Source organism: Callithrix jacchus, chromosome 13, assembly GCF_049354715.1.
Source record: "Callithrix jacchus isolate 240 chromosome 13, calJac240_pri, whole genome shotgun sequence".
NCBI classification, from domain to species: Eukaryota; Metazoa; Chordata; class Mammalia; order Primates; family Cebidae; genus Callithrix; species Callithrix jacchus.
In genome coordinates, this window is record NC_133514.1 from 55,969,040 (window position 1) to 55,975,860 (window position 6,821).

Sequence of the window (6,821 nt, forward strand, 5' to 3'; positions counted from 1 at the left end):
GGGGATAGCTGCCTCACCTCAATGCCTGATAGTAAGTTCTTGCTACGTATGTTATCAGAATCTATTCTCAGCCCTCAGAGAACTTCGGCATTCATGGAGAAATCAGATGTGCAGCAGACTTGGCCTGAGAAACCCAGGCTCCCCTCCTAGCGTGTCCTTGGGCGAGCAGGTTACTGCATATCCAGCCTCACGGTCCCCGCCTGCTGTCTCTTCTGTGTGCTTCTTAGGGCTGTCAAGGAGCGCGCATGGAAAGTCACACACATGCTCAATTCTGGAGCACTCCGCCATGAAAGGCATCCCTAAAGGGCCTCCTCTTTACTCCCCCATCTCTCTCTCTCTCTCTCTCTCTCTCTGTTTTGACACGGAGTCTCTCTCTGTAGCCCAGGCTGGAGTGCAGTGGCGCAATATCGGCTCACTGCAACCACTGGGTCCCAATTCAAGCAATTCTTCTGCCTCAGCCTCCCGAGTAGCTGGAATTACAGGTGCACACCACCGTGCCCAGCCAATTTTTTTGTATTTTTAGTAGAGACAGGATTTCATCATGTCGGCCAGGCTGGTCTTGAACTACTGACCTCGTGATCCGCCCACCTCGGCCTCCCAAATTGCTGGGATTTACAGGCATGAGCCATCGTGCCAGGCCACTCCCCACATCTCTTTTACCTACCCTTCCCCACCCTGCCTCTCCATTCCTCTGCCAGTTGCTCCCCTCCCACACCTCTTGTTTCTCCTGTCCCTGCCTGTGCCTCTGTTTACCTTTTCCGTGTATGTTTGGTTTCTTTTCAGGGTAAAACCCTTATTCCAGGCCTATGTTTGTCTAGTTTCAGCTGATGACACCAGACACATTTACCACAGCTTGGCTTTGGCAACAGAGTCCTAGGGTCAGACCCAAACTAGCAGCTGTGCAGACAGAGGTAAGGTGCTTAATGCTGCGCCATCTGCTTCCATGCCTTTTTTTTTTTTTTGAGACAATCTTGCTCTGTCGCCAGGCTGGAGTGCAGTGGCACAATCTCGACTCACTGCAACCTCTGCCTCGTGGGTTCAAGCGATTCTTCCACCTCAGCCTCCTGAGAAGCTGAGACCACAGGCGCGTGCCATCACAGCCAGCTAATTTTTGTATTTTTAGTAGAGACAGGGTTTCACCATGTTGGCCAGGATGGTCTCAACTCTTGACCTCATGATCTGCCCATCTCAGTCTTCCAAAGTGCTGGGATTACAGGCATGAGCCACCGCGCCCGGCTTGCGTCCACATCTTAACAGGGACACAGTGCCTGCTGCGTACAGAGGTGTTTTCACATTGGCCGGCACAGGCAGATGAAGGAAAGTTTGACTCACCGCCCAAGCTCTCCTGGGACCACGGGAACCACTTTGTTGGTGGCTTTGGAGTCCATTGGACTAGTGGGCCAGGTTGTCTGCATCTCAGTCGCGGCTCCACCCCTCAGGGCCAGGTCTGAGTGAGGCTGCCGAGGAGCTCCACTTGGCCCAAAACTTAAGGGGCAAACAAAAACTCTGTTATCAAGCTAGATAATACCTTAATGCAGGCTGGGCACAGTGGCTCACACCTGTAATCCCAGCACTTTGGGAGTCTGAGGTGAGTGGATCACAAGGTAGGAGTTCGATACCAGCCTGGCCGACATGGCAAAACCCTGTTTCTTAAAGTACAAAAATTAGCCAGGCATAGTGGCACATGCCTGGAGTAGTCCCAGCTACTTGGGAGGCTGAGGGAGGAGAATCTCTTGAACCCAGGAGGCAGAGGTTGCAGTGAGCAGAGACTGCGCCATGGCACTCCAGCCTGGGTGACAGAGTGAGATCCCATCTAAAATATATAGATAAGATATATGATATATCTATATATCACATATATATCATATATATCAGATATATATCATATATAATGTATATATGATATATCATTTATAATATATATCATATATCTGATCAGATGTGTGTGTGTGTGTGTGTGTGTGTATGTATAAAATATATCTTATCAGCAAACTCCCGCTCACAGGCTGGGCCCCTGTTTTGCAATTCATGTTTTCTTTCAGAGCGGAGATTTGGGAAGCTCACATATTCAGGAGGTACCCGGTATTCACGAGGCTGAAGTCTGCATCTACTGGCGAGACACATTCTGCCTCCATGGTTCCTCTGCCCAAGAAGCATTTGCCAGAGGCACTTGATCATCCACTACTCTGGCTCCCAGAACCACAGCAGCATGGAGAAGGCTGGCAGTGGGGGCTGGGAGTGAGGGGAGAGGGCAGGGCTCAGGAGTGTGGCTCTTCTGCCCTGGTAGCCCCATGTCTCCAAGGTTCTTACCTATTCCATCTCTTTCTCCTTGCTTTTTGTCCTGTGTTTCCAATTCATTTAATAAGCAATGTGTTTCGAACACTGTACTTTAACCTGTGAGCCTCTCTGTTCCTTGGTGTCTGTGATAGCTTGCCTGGCAGTGAACTTGGAGCCTCCCACTGCTTCAAGCACTTCCCATGGGAGAGGGGTTTTGGCTCTCCTCACTAGTGTTCAATTGATCCAGGACTTTTCTTATTTTGGGTGTCTAGATAAGCATCAGGAAATAGACAAATACAGCATCAGGAAAAGACAAAGAATGCAGTGACTAAATGCAAAATAAATAAATAAATAAAAGCAACAGATAAAAAACAAAGCAAACAAGCATTTAAAAGAAGAAGGAATCGGGAACGATCCAAGATGGCCGATCGATAACAGCTCGGTATTGCAGCTCTCAGTCAAAGCGCAGAGAACTAGAGGACGTCACACTTTCAGACAAATTCTGGTCACTCACGGAGCAGAAGATCCCCAGTGGAGGACCCACACGTGTCGCCAGCGCTACTCTTGTGGCCAGCGCAGCAGCTTCGCCAGCACCTTGGCGCGGCAGCTCTCGACACAGAGTAAACGAGACTGGTTCCCCTTCTGACCAAGGTTTGGAGCCTCGGGAAGGCAGAGTCGCCCATTACGGACACAAGAAGGAAGCCAGACAGGAGAATCCTGGGCAGAAAAGCACCATCAGTCTTAACGCCACCGTTCTGGCCCTGGGAACTAACAACTTGGACGTCCACTCAAGAGACCTAATCTGAAAGTTGGTAATTTCAAAGATGACAGGAGGATAAATTTACAATGATGGGAAGAAACCAGCATAAAAAGGCTGAGAATACTCAAAATCAGAACGCCTCTCCCTCTAAAGATGATCACAGTTCCACATCAACAATGGAACAAGGCTTGATGGAGAACGAGCACATCCCAATGACAGAATCACTCTTCAGGGAATGGATAATAAGAAACTTCTGTGAGTTAAAAGAACATGTTGTAGCCCAACGTAAAGAAACTAGGAACTTTGAAAAAAGGTTTGACGAAATCCTATTGAGAATAGACAACTTAGAGAGGAATATAAGTAAATTAATGGAACTGAAGAATACAATACAGGAACTCTGAGAAGTATGCACAGGTTTAAACACTAGAATTGTTCAAGCAGAAGAAAGGATAACAGAGGTCAAAGTCCAACTTAATGAAAGAAAACAAGAAGACAAGATTAGAGATAAAAGGATAAAAAGGAATGAGCAAAGTCTCCAAGAAATGTGGGACTGAAAAGACCAAATTTACGTTTGATAGGTGTACCTGAATGCGACGGAGAGAATGAATCCAAGCTGGAAAATACCCTTCAGGATATTATTCAGGAAAATTTTCCTGAACTAGCAAAGCAGGTCAATATTCAACCCCAGGTAATATAGAGAACACCACAAAGATATTCCTCAAGAAGAGCAACCCCAAGGCACATAATCGTTAGATTCACCAGGGTTGAAACGAAGGAGAAAATACTAAGGGCAGCCAGAGAGAAAGGTCAGATTACCCACAAAGGCAAGCCTATCAGACTTACAGCAGATCTCTCAGCAGAAACTCTACAAGCCAGAAGAGAGTGGGGACCAATATTCAACATCCTCAAAGAACAGAACTTTCAGCCCAGAATTTCATATCCAGCCAAACTAAGCTTCACAACTGAAGGAAAAATAAAATCTTTTATGAACAAGCAAGAACTCAGAGATTTTATTACCACCAGGCCTGCTTTACAAGAGCTTCTGAAAGAGGCATTACACACAGAAAGAAACAACCAGTATTAGCCTTTCTAAAAATATACCAAAAAGTAAAGAGCACCAACATAAAGAAGAATTTTCATCAACGAATGGATCAAACAGCCAGTTAACATCAAATGGCAGTAACCCTAAATTTAAATCGACTAAGTCCCCCAATCAAAAGACACAGCCAAAACCCAACAGCATGTTACATCCGGACTGTTTCACATGCAAGGATACACAAAGACTCAAAACAAAGGAGCGGAGAAAGATTTACCAACCAAATGGAGAGCAAAAATAAATAAATAAATAAATAAAAAGCAGGAGTTGCAATTCTCGTAGCAGATAAAATAGATTTTAAAGCAACAAAGATATAGTGGTAAAAGGATCAATACAACAAGAGCTAACGATCCTAACACCCAGATACATAGAGACTTAGATTCAATGAGACAGAAAATTAATAAGGATATCAAGGACTCGAACTCAGATCCAGAACAAGTAAACTTAATAAATATTTATAGAGCTCTCCACTTCAAATACACAAAATATACATTCTTGTCAATACCACATCACACCTACCCATAAGTTTAAATGAAACATTGATTGGTCATTATTAATACCCATTTAATTTTCAGAATAAAGCAATATTTCTGTTCACCCTCCCTCTCTTTCTCTTTCTTTCTCTCCTTTACTCATTTTTTTTTTCTTTCCTTCTCTCAAAAAACGAAATCAACTTGTAAACCTCTAGATCCAGGTTGGCAATGTCTCTCTCATTGCTTGAATTCCTTCCTTCCCTTCCCTTCCCTCCCTCCCTCCCTCCTTCCCTCCCCCCTTCCTCCCTTCCTTCCTTCATCCCTTCCTCCTTCCCTCCTTTCCTACCTTCCTCCCTTCCTCCTTCCCTCCCCCCCCCCAAAAAAAAAAGAAGAAGAAGGAATCCTAGTCCAGTAGCTGGTTTCTGGTCAGGAAGCAGGAGGCTCATGCAGAGATTTGTGCCTCAGAATTTGAGCAGGGGAAGGTTGAGCACAGGTTCATGGGATAGAACCATGTGTTTCAGCCCAGATGTTTCATTTGAATTTGCCAAGGCTTTAGAACTAATTCTGAGTTGCTGCAAACACCAGGTTGGGAAAAACAAAAAGTACCTCCGTGGAGTGGCCCCTAGATACATCCAGGAGGGGCGTTCTGCAGGGCACCACAGGGCTCCTCAATATTCTAGATTAAAGAGACTCTAGGAGCAGACACGGTGGCTCACACCTGTAATCCCAGCACTTTGGGAGGCCAAGGCAGGTGGATCACCTGAGGTCAGGAGTTCGAGACCAGCCTAGCCAACATGACGAAAATCCATCTCTATTAAAAATACAAAAAATTAGGCGGGTGTGGTAGTGGGCTCCTGTAATGAGACAGAATTGCTTGAGCCAGGGAGGCTGAGGTTGCAGGGAGCAGAGATCATGCCATTACACTCCAACCTGGGCAACAGAGTGTGAGACTCCATCTCAAAAAATAGACTTTGGCAAGATGCAATGAGATTGCATGTGGTTGAGATAAACAGGCTGCTCCACATATCCTCTCCTTAGCTAAAAGGACTTCTAAGGATTCTCCCTGAGCCTAACCACAGTATCAGGAAAGTCAAGCCTTCATACTACAATTCTACATCAGCTGCTGAGCCAGTTTTTTTTTTTTTTTTTTTTGGGACAGGGTCTCCCTCTGTTGCCCAGGTTGGAGCTCAGTAGTATGATCTGGGCTCGATACCTCCACTTCCTGGGTTCAAGCCATCCTCCCACCTTAGCCTCCTGAGTAACTGGGGCCAGGCATGTGCCACTAGACCCAGCTAATGTTTGTATTTGGTAGAGACGGGGTCTCATTATGTTGCTCAGGCTGGTCTCGAACTCCTGGGCTCAAGAGATCCTCCTGCTTCAGCCTTCCAAAGAGCTAAGATTACAGGCGTCAGCCACTGTGCCTGACTCTAAGCAACAATTTTCACAGGAAACAAACCAGGGCTCCAAAGGATCCAGCAATTTAAACAATGCAACATTCCAAAGTGCAGGATGAAGTGGTCTTCTCCCCGGTGCTTTCTGAACCAAGGAAATTTCAGCTAATGCACGTTCCTGCACCTAGAGGCATAGCAGCCTCTTCCCTTCCCCCTGAACAAGGGTCACGTCTTCTCTTCACCAAAACTACAGGCTTGAAGGCCAGCCTGGCTATTGTCTTGAGAGAGAAGTTTCCAGATTCCCCAGCCCTGTCTTAGCACAGCAACCAGCAAGGAAGGCTGTGCCGCTCAGAGCAAATCCCTGGGCTTGCCTGGCCTCCAGGTGGGGTGGGCGCTGGGCCTGGGCTGAGAGCCGCCTGGCTGTGGCTCCAGTCACTTAGGCTCCTGTGCCTTGGTTTCATCATCCGTAGGGAGGAGAGGATAGTAGATAAAGTATGTGTAAAGCTAAACGGGCTAATGTGAGCATCTTCCCACCTGGGCACATGCTAAGCTCTTCATCAACATGAACCATCATGGTACGGGGCAGGGGGATCTACTCTTTGTCCGTAGGGGAAAGAATGGGAGAGACATCTCGAAAAAGGCAAACAAAAGGAGAACTCCTAATTCCTCTCTCAGGGACTCTGAAAGGGAAGGGAGGAGCAACCGCTCTCCAGCCATCCCTGCACCCTGAGGAGCAGTTCCAGAAAAGCACACACAGGAAAGCATTCACGGTGATTCCAGAGTGGTGTGACTGTGGGGGCTGCTCCAGACAGGAATCCAGGGCA

At 46.8% G+C, this 6,821-nt stretch overlaps 1 long non-coding RNA gene across 1 annotated transcript in view; it reads left to right on the forward strand.

The window, feature by feature from the left end:
* The window catches only part of LOC108587957 (uncharacterized), a 73,769-nt gene extending 69,039 nt beyond the window's left edge, over positions 1-4,730 (forward strand). The window contains exons 5-6 of the long non-coding RNA XR_013525312.1: positions 819-911; positions 2,043-4,730. This is a non-coding gene — a long non-coding RNA (uncharacterized LOC108587957). The remainder of the gene's footprint in view (positions 1-818; positions 912-2,042) is intronic.
* Positions 4,731-6,821: the final 2,091 nt, after the last annotated feature.